Raw genomic sequence first — 15,170 nt, forward strand, 5'->3', positions numbered from 1 at the left:
ACTCATACACACACACCCACACACACACACACAGTGTGCCCTTTCCTTAGGTGGGGGATCTGTTCTGCCCCCTGTATAAGGGAAATACCATGTATGCTGGAGTTCTCGCAGTGCAGTGTGGCGCATGTGCCATGGCGCATGCACCATTCCCATTTCCAGCATGCAGCTTAGCACGCCCACGTTTGGCGTGGGCACACTGTATATAATGAAAAATAATATCTTTCTGTCTGTCTATATATATAATGTATATATAATGAAAAATTATATGTGTGTGTGTGTATATTAGTCTTATTGAATCATTTCCTGTATTGCTATGTATTTTATATGTATTATCCTACTATTTCTTAGATTGTATGCCATAGGCAGGTTTACTCTTTTATATTTATTGTTTTTATGTACAGCGCTGTGCAAATCTACAGCTCTATGTAAATAAATAAATAATAATAATAATAATAATAATAATATAGACAAAATAAATTATATAGAGAGAGAGAGAGAGTAAAGAAAGCTCTACTACATGAAATAGTAAAGACAACTCTACTACATACAGTATATACAGAATTATAATGTGTGTGTGTGTGTGTGTGTTATTATTATCAGTCATATTATTTGCAGTCTTTCCTATTGAACAAGAGAGAAAACTTTGTGACATATGGGGATTGACGCAAATGATTCCTTTATTTATTTTGTGAGGGAGCTTGAGGCATTTTATTTATTTATTCCTATTTTCTTATTTTGAGGGGGGGAGCTTCAGACATTTTATTTATTATTTACTTATCTATTTTGAGAGGGAGCTTGAGACATTTGATGTATTTATTCTTATTTATTCTTTAATTATTATGAGGAGGAGATTGAGGTATTGATGTATCTGTCTATTTATTTATGTATTTTGAGGGGTGCTTGAGAGACTTTGTTATTCTTATTCATCTTTTTATTTATTTTGAGGGAGAGCATGATACTTTTTTCATTCTTATTTTTTATTTTGAGGGGGAGCTCGAAACTTTTGATGTATTCATATTTATTTTTATCCATTTTGAGGGGGAGCTTGAGAGACTTTTTAAATTCTTATTTATTTTTATTTATTTATTTTGAGGGGTGCTTGAGAGACTTTTTATTCTTATTCATATTTTTATTTATTTTGAGGGGGTGTTTGAAAGACTTTATTTTTATTTTTTTTATTTTGAAGGGGAAGCTTGAGACATTTGATGTGTTCATATTTATTTATTTATTTAGAGGGGGATCTTGAGAGACTTTTTTATTCTTATTTATTTTATTTATTTTGAGGGGAGCTTGAGACATTTGATGTATTCATATTTATTTATTTATCTTGAGGAAGCGCTTGAGACTTTTTTATTCTTATTTATTTATTTATTTTGAGGGGGAGATTGAGATAATTTTTATTCTTATTTATTTATTTGTTTTGAGGGGATGTTTGACTTTTTATTATTTATTTATTCATTTATTTTGAGGGGGAGCTTGAGGCATTTGATGTATTCATATTTATTATTATATTTGTTTTGAGGGGGAGCAGGGTGAGAGAATTTTTAAATTCTTATTAATGTTTATTCATTTTGAGGGGGTGCTTGAGAGACTTTTTTTAAAAATTCTTATTTATTTATTTTTATTTTGAGGGAGTGCTTGAAACATTTCGTGTATCCATCATTTCTTTGCACATTCGCTGGTTCTTGTGTGTGTGCTAACTAAAATAACTACGGTACAGCATTCCCTCCCTGGGACTACTTCTCCTCACTCGCGTGAGGAAAACACAGCAATCGCTGAGCGGAAGAAGACCGTTCGTTTTCGCCACCAAAAACTCCTTCGCGGCGCAACCTAATTATCCCCCTCAGTTCCCCCCTCCCTCCTTGGCGCAACCAACCCCCTCAGAGAGGAGGAGGTCAGGAGGCGGACTTTATCCGCAATCGAACAGCGGAGGCAGCCAATCCGCGCGCTCCTCGCGCTTCCCTTTCTTTTCTTTTTTTCCCCGTCCGCCGTCCAATCGCTGCGAACCGTGGCCTCCAGCGAACGGCGCGAGCTGAGTGAGTGAGTGAGTGAGGGACACCCGGACAAACCCCGCCTTCTCTTTTTTATCCGTGACGGACGAGCGCGGTGACCAATCCCTGCCGCGAAGAGAGGCAGGAGGCGGGGCGTCAAAGGAGTCAACCAATGGGCGTCCGAAGGGGCAGCCAATGGCGTGCGTGGGGCTCCAAAAGGGCAGCCAATGGCGGTCGAGCGAGAAAGAGACTAGAGCGAGGGTGGCAGCGGAGGCGCAGCTCGGGGGCGAGGAGGTTGGTCTCTGAGGCGGACGGGAAGGAGAAGGAGAAGGAGGCGGCGAAGAAGGAAGGAAGGGGACGCCGTGGTGGGGAAGGTTGAGCCCGCGGGGAAAGGGAGCCGGCTGGGCCTCGGGATGCGGGGGGTTCGGCCTAGGCCTCAGGCCTGGAAGGAGGGAGGCTCCCTTGGCTTTGTTGTGGTGGGAGGGGGAGGAGGCGAAGGGATGGCCATCCAGCCTCTCCTCGGAGGAGGAGGAGGAGGAGGACGACAGCAGCCCTCTTCCACTAAGCAGCCACACCTCCAGTTATTATAATTACTGCTACTCATCCCTCCATGTTTGCGGCTTCGGTTATTCACGGGGTTGATTGCTATGTCCTCTCTAGGAACACCCTCCAGCGCAACTCTATGGTCAACTCTAACTAAAAGTTGCACTGAAAGACCTAGAGAGGATCCTCTGCTAGCTATTTGTAGCTCCCCAGCGCAGCTCTATGGTCAGCGTCTGTCTGTTCACCACAGAGAGTTGCACTGGAGGGCCTAGAGATTCCTAGAGAGGTGTCCTTCTCTCAGGTTAAAAACATGGGGCTTTTGTTATTTGGGGTTTTTCCGTATTCACGGGGGTCTTGTGCCCCTAATCCCTGCGAATCTGGAGGGAGGAGTGCAGTTTGTTGTGGCACCAGAGCTCTCTCTGACAGAGAAGGATCACTGCTGGGGAATTCTGGGAATTGTGGTTTATTGTGGCATCAGGGCTGACAGAGAATGATCAATTCTATGGGAGCTTTTATTATTATTATTATCATCATCTTGGGAGTTGTAGTTTATTGTGGCACCAGGGCTCTCTCTGACAGAGAAGGCTCAATGTCTCACAAAGCTACAGATTCCAGGGTTCCTTAGCATTGAGCCAGGGCAGTTAAACCAGTCTCAAACTGGATTATTTTGACAGTGTGCTTTGCACCTTGAAGGCAAAAAAAGCACAGGAGTGGAGGATAAAAGAGAGAGAAACTGGGACGTTATAAAAGTAGCTGGGAGAAAATTGAGTGAGAGAGGATTAATTGGGATTGTCCCTTTTCAAACTGGGATGGCAGGAAGGTATGGTTACTTCCACACACACAAAAACCTCTTGTTACATGTAAATAGTTCCTTTGTCCTATTGTACTGGTTTGAATGTTGGACTACAACTCCGGAGACGGCCATGAAGCCCACTGGGTGACCTTGGGCAAGTCACACTTTCTCAGCCTCGGGGAAGGCACCGGCAAACCTCTGAACAAATCTGGCCAAGAAAACCCCATGATAGGGTCACCATACGAAAGGACTTGACGGCACACAAGAACAACAATCCAGAGGTTTTCCTGAGCAAGGTTTCTTCAGAAACTGGCCATCCATCATGTCAACCCTCCTCTGAGGCTGAGAGAGTGCGTGACTCGCCCAAGGTCACCCCCAATGGGGTTTCCAGGGCCAGAGAGTTGTGATCCATCACTCAAACCCCAACGCCATTTAATGGTGTACCTTTTTATTAGGGCACAGGGTAACGTGAAGAGAGCTTTTAAAGCTCCCTCACTGCCTTCTGCTTCGGGCAAAAGGTGTATAAAAGAACAAAACAAATCTTATGGGGGATGATGGGAATTATGAGGTTGTGAGTCATCAGCCTGCATTTTGTCAGTCCTCAGTTCAGGTGGTACTCTAGAGGGAGATCCTCTCAGGCAGCGCGTTCCTCCTTCAGCACTTCACCTTTTTAATACAGTAGGGAGGTTTTTAAAGGGGGAGATGGGGAAGTCTGTATTTGTGTGTGTTTGCTTGCTAAGAGGCCCCTCTAAGCCCCTTCTTTGGGGCTCCTGCGCCTCTTTAATGAAGCTAGTTACTCCCAGCTTTCTCTCTTCTTTTCTCCCCACCACCATTCAAGCAAGTGCCCCCCCTTCTCTGTCTTTGCTGTTGCTTACTGGCCTCCATTCATCCTGACTCAATACCACTGTTCTCCACTTCTCTTATGTTTTTTTGTTAGCCCCCCCTCCATTGTCTTCGATGGCGACCCTGTGAATAAGACATCTCAAGCTCCCTATCCTCCACTGCTCTGCTGAGGTTTTGTAAATGGAGGCCCATGGCCTCCCTAACAGTCTGTCCATCTGGCATGTGTGATCTTCCTCTCTTTCTACTTTTTGTTTTGCCTTCAAGTCATTTCTGACATGGTGACCCTAAGGCAACCATATCATGGGGTTTTGTTGACAGGTTGCTTTCAAGGGGTTTTGTCATAGCAATACTCTGAGGCAGAGAGAGTGTGACTTGGTCAAGGTCTCATGATGTGTCCAAAGTATGACATCCTCAGTTTGATCATGTTGGCTACCAGGGTTAAGGCCTGATCAATTGAAGGACCTATTTGTTTGTCTTTTTGGATGTCCTCAGTATCCTCAGCACATTTCTCCAGCACCACATCTCAAATGAGTTTTCTTATTATTGGCTTTCATCACCATCCAGTTCTTTCATTCATGCATGGTGATGGGGAATACAGTGGCTTGGATGATTCTGACTTTAGTACTCAGTTGGTGAAGCTCCTCAGTACTTCATCTTTTGGGGGGGAGGGGAGGGGAAGGTATATATAGCATGGTGGGATGTAAGACCTGGACAGTGAAGGAGGATAGGAAGAAAATTAACCCATTTGAGATGCGGTCTGGAGAAGAGGCCAAGAAGACAAACAAATGGGTCCTAGAACAGATCAAGCCTGAACTATCCCTGGAAGTCAGGATGACTAAATTGAGGGTTTTGTATGTTGGCCACATCATGATAAGGCATGAATCAGTAGAAAAGTTGATAATGCTAGGAAAGGTGGAAGGAAGTGGAAATAAAGGAAGTCCACATGCCAGATCATTAGGAGATGAGCAGAGAGGTTGAGGACAGGAGGTCTTGGAGATGTCTCATCCACCGGGTTGCCATGAGTCAAACTCCACTTGAAGCTAGTTAACAACAACATATATAGCTGGGAGGCTTTTAAGGGGTGAGTGAAGGAAGTGTGCACCTGGGGTGTGTTTGTTTCCTTGCTAAGGCCTTTCCCACACCACATATTGTGGATCCTACACTTTAATATAGATGGGATGCAAGATGATCCCACCTTTCTTTCTTCTTCCCACCCCATCCAAACAAGTTGCTCCCCTTTATCTGTCTTCCCCCCTCCCCAAACCACACCTGTCCCTCTATTTCAGGGGGTGTAAAATGTGTTGATATCTCAGCCTGTGGTTGGGTGTGTTCCCTCTTAACATGGGGAATTTCACCTTTCAAAAGGGATGGGTGCATAGGTATGCTCACGTCATAAATAAATGGCAGTACTGTTTTACCATCATTAGGGGCAGCAACCTCTCCCCCCCCTCCCCCAAAAGCCGAGGAAATTCACCATCCTGGTGCGGACATGTAAACATCCTTGTGAAACTTCCATCCAAAAGCACATTTATTCAGAAGCAAGTCCATATTGACTTCGAGTTGGTGTTTGTCTCCTGCCAAAGGTGCTCCCGCATAAAATTCTGAATGCTTAAAAATATTTCAGTGCTAAGGAGTAAATCCAGATAGGATTGCCAGTTAGTCCTCTCTGCCTTTCTTTTAGGTGTAGTTGGGGACTGAGGTAAGCAATGCAAATCTTCAGAATATTTAGTTGGGGTTTTCCCTTCCTCTCCTCCCTTTCCTTTCCAGCAACAATAACACCTTCCTAAGAGTAATTGTGTGTGTGTGTGTGTGTTTGCCTGCAGTCTTAAGTAGGGTTACTATGCAAAGAAGCTTGCTTCACACTAAACATGCTTTGCATTGTGGTGTGTGTTTGCAGCAGAATCTGAAATGCGTCTGTTGGGTGGACGGGAAGCAAAGCACCACATTGCTGTCTTTCTCTTCTCGCAGCACAGTAGGAAACTGAGCGGCCACTCTGCAATATCTGCAATAGTGGAGCAGGGAAATGTGAACCTTTTTCTTCCAGCCATTAAACACTGGAGGTTCCCCAGCCTCTTCAAACTTTGTCCTGCAAAAAGCAGAAAGATTAGGAAGCAAGGTGCCAAAACAAAACACATTAGGGCAGTGTTTTCTTCTCTCCCATGCATTTTCCTTCCTTCTTCCCCCACCTGTATCGTAAACCAGTAATAAGATTATGGGAGTTGTATTTCCACTGTTCTTAAATGACCAAAAAAACAAAAACAAAACTTACCTTTACTTTAGCTCTGTGAATCTACCAACATAATTTACTTTAGCTCTGTGAATCTATCAATATGAGATTTAGGACAAAGGAATTTTTGAACAAATTGTTTCTCTTGCTCCTGCCCTGGAAGTTTTACATACAACCCATTTCCACTGAAGGAAATGTTCTGTAACTGTTTCTTTCTGTTTGCAGTTAATATAACAAAGAATTAATTTGGCTTCACTTTCCGATCTTTTGAACCTTTTTTGTTGATAAAACTTCCAGGGCTAGCCGTGTTGGCCATAAAAAATCTACCAAACAGTGGCGGGATACAGACCACCCAAACAGACCATTTGTTGCACGAGGGAGCTGCAGCGGACAAACCGCATGGCTCCCTTGTGTAATAAAAAGAAGCCGCAAAAAGCGGCTTCTTTCTGCGGCACCATTATGACGTCGCAAGGCACCAGTGGATCACTTGCGGTGTCATGAAGGCGTCGAGACGTGCGGATGCTAGGTGTCCATCACGTCAAAATGGCGGTGCCTCTCTGTATAGGGTGCTGCCATTTTTACGCCCTCGTTACGTGCGAGGGGCAAGGCACGTCAGGAAGTGCTGCCCCTTGCGCATAACCACGGCGCCCGATAGGGCCCGTCTATACAGTGCCAGTGATACCTTTATTGGCCAATCAAAATGCACAATATACATGTTGCAAGCTTTTGAAGCTTCACTGGCTTCTTCATCAAGGATAAAAAAAATTGAAGATGTTAGTCATAGGCCAGCATTTTGTTGTTTCTCTTCTTAGTTAAGATGGACTTTGAAAATCCCGCAGTTGCCACATGGTCAGAAGGAGGGGGGAGAGCAGCCTACAAGGGATGCCCCTCCATACCATCTTAACTTAGAACAGAAACAGCAAAATGCAAGCCTATGACTAATATCCACTGTTTCGTGGATTTTTGATTGGCTTTTCTCAAAACCTAGTTTTTGTACAAGCTTTTCTTAGGAATGGAAATTCTAACCCTTAAGAAGTTGTCTTTGTCTGATAAAGGACTGTTTTTTTGTGAGAATCTTGAAGTAGTTTCCAGTGAAGTGTTGACATATACTGAATATATAGACATTTAGCACAAACAATTTACATTGATCAGACTTTGTTAAGAGGGATCCTGATAGATACAGGAGATTTACAAAGCAGTCAATAGGGCCCGTACAGACAGGCTAAATTAAAGCTGCTTTGGGTCACTTTGGAGGTATGCTGTTTCATTGATGCATGTGTACTAAGAGTCCGGAAGCTGTGCCAAAGCTGCGCTCTAGTCCTTAGGATTGGATTGTGGCTTTGGTGTGGCTTCCGGACTCTTAGTACACACGCATCATTGAAACAGCATACAGTGGTGCCTCGGGTTACGAAAGTAATTCGTTCCGCGGCCGCTTTCGTAACCCGAAAGGCTTCGTAAGCCGAAAAACCCATAGGCGCTAATGGGGAAAAGCCGCGATTTGGTGCGAAAAAGCCGAAAAAAGCACCAAAAGTTTTTTCGTAACCCGAAAAAACATTCGTAACCCGGAACAATAATTCCCTATGGGATTTTTTCGTATCCCGAAAATTTCGTAACCTGGGTATTTCGTATCCCGAGGTACCACTGTACTTCCAAAGTGACCTGAAGCAGCTTTATTTTGTCCTGTCTGTATGGGGACAATATTCTCTTGGTTGCATCTCTCTCTCTCTCTCTCTCTCTCTCTGTGTGTGTGTGTATGTACACACATATGCATATACACAAGAGCTGTTCTTTTAGCACATACAAATTAGTGGCTGAGCCATCCATTAAACGTATGTGGGGCTGTTAGTATTTCTGTCTAGGCTGCTGGGTCATGCTTAAGTGTTTCTCCAGGCTAGCTTACTGCTGAGTGGGGCAAATTTGTTCTTGTAATACAGGAAAGGCTGTTTCGGATTGTAAAAGGTAATACACTGTACTTGAAGTGCACTTTTGTTGAGTGAGTTCTGTTCTAGAGTAATTTAAAATGCCTGTCTTTTGCTGTGCAAGGCATACATGCAATAGGAAAAAATGCTTGTTAGCACCTACTGTGATTGTGGCTGTGAACATGTTATGTGCTCATGAAGCAAATGACAAACATCTGCTTGAAAGAATTTTAAATAGATATGTGGGGCAGAGGGTTGGGAGGGAGGTAAAAAGGAGCTGAGTGATTCACAGTAGGTGAGTGATGAGGTGGAAATAATCTCCAAAGTGTCTGGTATCTGTTAACTTTACAAAAGTATTTTTAGGCTGCCTTTTAGGTCATAGTCTTCACAAGGCAACTCATGCCGGCAATTAAAAAATCTAAAATGCATTGAATAGCAATTTTAAAAAGTAGTGTAAAAAGCAAATTAAAGAAATACAGTTTAGAACCATTCAGCCTTTGAAAATGTTTCATATGTGTACTGCAGGTTGAGTCTTCCTTATGAAAATGCTTGAGACTAGAGGTACATTTTGGATTTTTTATTTTTATTTTTGAATACCTGTACTTTCATATATGCACACAGTAAGATACCTTGGATTTGGGACCCAATTTTAAATACAAATTCATTTATGTTTCATATGCACCAAATACACATAGCCTGAAGATAATCTTATACAATATTTTTAATTTTGTACATGAAACAACATTTCAGAAAGCAAAGGTGTCACTATCTCAACCACCCATGAAAACCGTTTTAGTCTTTGGATATTTTGGATTTCAGAATTCAGAACAAAGGAGACTCAACAATAAGAGCAAAAAGTGGACAGTGTTTTGTGGTACTGATAAATAGCATTAAGAGAAAGGGATCTAGGATTCCTAGTAGACCACAAGTTGAACATGAGTCAACAGTGTGATACAGCAACAGAAAAGGCCAATACAATTCTAGGCTGCATCAATAGAAGTGTAAAAGTAATAATGATAATAATTATTTATTTATATTTTCTCGCCTCTCCCTTTCAGATTGAGGTAGGGTTACAACCTGATAAAAACATACAATTACACTCAATGAAATCCATAGTACATCATCTCAACAGTAATGTTAATTAAGGTTTGCACCGGCCTGGATACGTGCTAGGGTTCACGAGGGCGGTGCCACTGCACACTCCGCAACCCTAGCATGTTGTGGCGGCATGATAATGGTGGCGCCCTGTATACATGGGTGCCGCCATTATGACGTCACGGCCGCACAGAATGGGCATGACGTCCCCGCGACGCTGCAAGGTGCTTGGAGCGCTCTTTCAGTGTCGTGAGAAGGAGCTGCAAAAGGATGGGTCCTAAACAGGCTCGGATGGATAGGCCCGCCGGAAGAGCTCCGTCTTGACTGCCTTCTTGAAAGTGTCCAAAGTGGTAATGAGATGGATCTCATATAGTGTCTAGATCAAGGGAAGTAATGGTACCACTCTATTCTGCTTTGGTCAGGCCTCACCTAGAATACAGTTGGCCCTCTACATTTGATCCTTTGACTTTGGAGGATTTGATTATTTGTGGTTTTAATTAATGTTTTCTCTAGTAATTTCTAGGTCCTCCAGCACAATTCTGAGGAAGGTGCCAATCATCACAACCATAGAGTCGTGCTGGAGAACCTATATGTTCCTAGAGAAAACACTTCTCTAGACATTTGTTGCTCCTCAGCTAATTCTATTATCAACTTCTGGCAGAGGTTGACCATGGAGTTGCAGTGGAGGACATGGAGATTTCTAGAGAGGTGTTCTCTTATGTAAAGAGAATAGTGGATTTTATTTGCATGTTTCCCATATTTATGGGGGTCCTTCACCCCTAACCCCAGCGAATGTGGAGGGACCACTGTACTGTGTCTAGTTCTGAGGACCACAATTCAAAAAGGATGTTGAAAAGCTGGAGCATCTCCAGAGAAGGGCAAAATGATGAAAGGTCTGGAAACCATGCCCTGTGAGCAGTGACTCAGGGAGCTGGGTATGTTTAGCCTGGTGAAGAGAAGGTTAAGAGGTGATACTGTGTAATGACCCTGTTTAAGTATTTGAAAAGCTGTCATATTGAGGATGGAGCAAATTTGTCTGCTGTAACTCCAGAAAATAGGACCTTCAGCAAAAGATTCACGCTTCAGGAAAAAGGATTCCATCTCTTCCCCCCCCCCCCCCCCCCAATATTTATTTCAATAATATACACTCTACAATATATAATTACTACACATAAAGAAAGCGAGAAAATTACAAAACAAAGAATGCAAAAAAGGGAAAAAAAGAAAAACAATAGCATAGGCCAATATAAACCACCCCTAAATTGTTAACATTACTATATAAATCATATCCGTAATATCTCTTTGTCTCCGATTACAACATAGGTTTATCTTAATAGTAAGTCTTCTTTGACATCAAATGCTTTACCCCACATTTGTGACACCGGGTACCATTCTTCATTCAAGACATGTTCAGGTTTATTATTTAGTAGTTTTGTGAGCCTATCCATTTCTTTGAGCTCTTGAGTTTTTAGCATCCAGTCTTCAATTAGGAGTGGTTTGTTATTTTTCCAGTTTTTTGCAATTACAAGTCTTTCCGCCGTAGCTAAATATAACAGCACTCTCCAATGGGTTTTTTCCTTCTTTTTATCCATATCTGGTAACATGTTCAATAGATAAAACTCAGGAGATATATTAAACTGGTTAGAAAATGCTTTTTGAATTGCTGTATGTATTTTAAGCCAAAAAAATTTAACCTTCTTGCAAGACCACCACATGTAAAATAATGTACCCTCGCCTTTCTCACATCTCCAATACTTTAAGTTTGGTATTTTATAATTTTTTTTGTATTTGACGGGGTAAAATACCATCTATTTGAAATCTTTAAATAGTTCTCCTTTAATGTTTGTGATGCTGTAAAACTATTTGTTTTTTCCCACGCTTTTTGCCATTTTTCATATGTTATTGGGTGACCAATGTCTTGCGCCCATCTTATCATATTTTCCCTTATCGTTTCTTTTTCCAACTCCCTTTTTAGTAGAATTTTTTAGAATTTAGCTATTTTCTTCCTCTGAGGTTTCCACCATATATCGTCCAGCTCATTTATCACTGTTTCAAATCTTCTATTCTTAGCATCATCTTTAAATTTAGTTTGAATTTGTAAATATTCTAACCAATTTAAATTGTTACCTTCCTTGATCAGCTCTTCTCTTTACTAGATTCCCTTTTTTATCATTAGTTGTCAGATCCTTGTATATTAACCATTTCAGACCTTTCTTCCCTGTATTATAAAAAGCTTCTTGGATTGAGGTCCACAGAGGTAATTTACTATAAAACTTCGCACTAAGTTTTTCCCATGTTGATATAAGGGCCTTCCTTATGAAGTGATTTCTAAATTCCTTGAATGGTACCTGGTCCTTATATAATAGATATATGTGCCATCCATGCTTTAAACCTTCCCCCTCTAAATTCAGCAAATCCGTTTCTTCCAGCTTTATCCACTCCTGTATCCAGCTAAGTTTACACGCCTGCATATATAACTTTAAATCTGGCAACGCATATCTCCCATGCTCTTTGCTGTCCTTTAATGTTTCCCACTTTACTCTTGGTTTCCCCCCCTTCCATATGAATTTTTTCAGTTCTTTGGTCCAATGAATTATTGGCTCTTCCTTAATAATAATTGGCAAATTGTGTAACAAAAATAAGAGTTTAGGGAGAATAAACATTTTTATAAAGGAAATTCTTCCTAAAATTGATAGATTTAAATTATTCTCTCTTAACAGATCCTTTTTTACCTCCTTCCATTTCTCTTTATAATTGTTTTCATAAAAAAAGATTCCACCTCAACATTAGGAGGCACTTCCTGACAATAAGAGCTATTCCACAGTGGAACACATTCCCTCAGTGTCTCCTTTGAGGGTCTTTAAACAGAGGCTTAATGGCCATCTATCGGGGGTGCTTTGATTGTACAGTTGTCCCTCCACATTTGCTAGGCTTAGGGGCACAGGACCCCTGTGAAAGTGGACAAACCACAAATAACAAAAGCACTATGTTTCTAGCTGAGAAAATACCTCTCTAGGAATCTCTAGGTCCTGCAGTGCAACTCTATACTCAGCATCTGCCAGACATTGACCATAGAATTGCGCTGGAGGAGCTAGAAATGCCTAGTGGAGTGTTCTCTCTAGGAATCTCTAGGTCCTTGAACTTTAACTTTTGGTTAATGTTGACCATAAAGTTGCGTTGGATGACTTAGAGATTCCTAGAGAGAACATATTAATAAAATCCATGGATAATCAAATCTGCCAAAGTCAAGGCCGCAAATGTGGAAGGATGACTGTATCTTCCTGCATGGCAAAATTGGATTGGACTAGTTGGCCCTTGTGATCTCTTCCAACTATGTGATTCTATGAGAAATGACTTGAAGGCACACAGCAACAACAACAACCTTTGAATGCAGTATGTTTGTGTATATCTGCCTTCATGTAGCCTGTCGACTTGTGGAAACCTCATGAATGGAATAGGGTTTTAGGAAAGCAGTCCTCAAAGGTGGTTTTGTTAGTTCCTTCCTCTGAAGCCTACAGCATCTGATATTCATTGGTGGTCTCCCATCTAAGAGATAACCAGTGCTGACCCTTCTCAGCTTCTAAGATAAGACAGAATTTGATGTCTTAAGATATTTAGGCCCCTATTCAATTAATTAAGGTATTCCCAAATTACAGGAGTAATCTTTATCTGTTAAGATTTTTGGAATGTTCTTTGTTTTCAAAATGTGTAAGATTTGGGTGCCAAACAGTTTTTAGACTGCTAAAAATCAATCATACTACGTTGTGTATTTGATGCTTTTGCAAATGGCTTGTTTCAGATCTGTAATCTAATGTGTGATTATTACTACCTTTGTTGGGAATTAAGGGTTAACGTGAGTTTGTAATGCTCTAATTGTGATGAAAAGATGATTCTTAGTGTCCTTTACTTTTGTGTTAGAAATGGTTTTTATCCTCGATAAAACCATGTGTATTGAAGCCTGTGGGGTTTAGTGGTTTGGTCCTGGACTATGACTTAGAAACCAGGGTTCGAATCCGTACTTAGCCATGGAAACTTACTGGGCAAGCCGTACGCTCTCTCAGCCTCAGAAGAAGGTAAAGGCAAATATTCTCTGAACAAAATCTTGCAAAGAAACCTCTTTGATAGATTCACCATATGTTTAGGTTGGAAACGACTTGAAGGGGCACAAGAACCACTTTTGTGCTTTAGGTCAGCTATTGAACTGCAATTGTAAATCATTTAGCATAGATGGAGAACTAGCAATTATAAAGCAAAGATGGAAGAAGAAACTCCTTTATAGTTCTCATTAATAAACAGTTCCAGTCTTTTGTAATTTTAACCAGTAGAAATGGAACTCTTGCATAAGTCTATGTAGCTCACTATTGTTATCACTGATTTATGACTATAATTAATACCTTGGCCATATAAAGTCAGAGAAGGGTGCTTGTGTAAAGTTGCATTTCTTCCATAGAGTTACTTGTAATATTCAGTACGGTATGAAATGACGGATATCTTATCATTTGATACCTGTGTATTTTAAAAGGTATTGTAGTAAGATAAGGCTACTACACCGTTCTCACTATGCATTTGATGTCTCAGTTTATAAGTTTAAGTAACAATGTGCTACTGCTGGTTCATGTTTTTGATGTAAAGATTTTATGGAATTGCACATGTAATTACATAATAGATACTTCGAGCTGTAGTGAAAGAAAAAAAAATCAGTCGTTGAATGAGTTCCTGCTAAGACAACTACCTTGTTCTCATAGAGACTATGGTCACCACTATGTTAGTTTAAAGCAGTGCTTCTCAATTATTTTCTGTCATGCCCCCCCTAGGAAGAAGAAAACATTTCGCGCCCCCCGCGCAACTGTAAATAGTATCATTTGTCTATAAAATGCCCCCCTTTACGGAGCCTCGCGCCCCCCTGGGGGGCCCGCCCCACTATTTGAGAAGCACTGGTTTAAAGTGTCAATTACCAGTTTAATACACATGATGTTGAAAGTATTGCTGACTACATCTATGATGGTTGCAAGTGTTATACAAAACCACTTGTGTTGTCAGATATCCAGCATAATAACTACCAGTCTTGTCTGATAGGACAGTTTAGCTTACCATGTGCAAAAGTGCTTTCAGGAGAAAAAAAAATCAATTCTAAATATGGTATTTTGTTAATATACTCTCATTTGTGACCAAATGCCAAGGCTTAGTAAACCTAATGATGGCAGAACATTCTCACAGCATTTTCTGGCTGTTATTCTGACATGGTGGCAATAATTGCCATTGGTACATTGCCAGTAAATAACTGCTTGTGGACATGACTTTTTTAGGGAGATACAGTCGAAAAGTAGGGAAGCCAGGTTCTTCAGTCTAAGCAATTGGTTCCCCCATCCAGGCTTCTTTGAGTCTGAGGAGAATCTGTCATCCAGTAGCTTTTTGTGAAATTGTCTTTGCTAGAGGCCATTGTCTTTGCATTTCTTAAGAGTGAGGTGTGATGGTGAGAACAACTTTCATACTTGTTTTGACCTGATCTGTGCTGTTTCCGTCCTCTCTCTCTCTCTCTCTCTGTGTGTGTGTGTGTGTGTGTGTGTGTGGTAGCGGGAGTTTTGAGTAATGGATCTGCCTGTGAAATGCTGTGTAAAAGCATAGTTTTACACATGGTAGGAACAACTTTAAACAGGAAAGAAGTTCTCCTTTCATTTCCTGCTTATTGGGGCAACTTTAAGGTTGTAAATGGCATCTTACCATTTAATATAACAGGTACTAGTATAGTATGCATGTGA

General features: G+C 41.2%; 1 protein-coding gene across 5 annotated transcripts in view; it reads left to right on the forward strand.

Moving 5' to 3' along the window:
- The first annotated feature begins 840 nt into the window (after positions 1-840).
- The window catches only part of SMAD2 (SMAD family member 2), a 73,764-nt gene continuing 59,434 nt past the window's right edge, over positions 841-15,170 (forward strand). Inside the window, exon 1 of one of the 5 annotated variants that reach the window (XM_089497627.1) lies at positions 841-856. The gene's annotated coding sequence lies outside the window, so the exon portion shown is untranslated. Of the gene's footprint in view, positions 857-2,169; positions 2,366-15,170 lie in introns of those variants that run through there. The other 4 variants (XM_089497608.1, XM_089497596.1, XM_089497603.1 and 1 more) reach the window with 4 other exon arrangements.

Source organism: Sceloporus occidentalis, unplaced genomic scaffold (genome assembly GCF_023333645.1).
Source record: "Sceloporus occidentalis isolate IW3139 unplaced genomic scaffold, rSceOcc1.0.p SCAF_1, whole genome shotgun sequence".
Classification (NCBI taxonomy): Eukaryota; Metazoa; Chordata; class Lepidosauria; order Squamata; family Phrynosomatidae; genus Sceloporus; species Sceloporus occidentalis.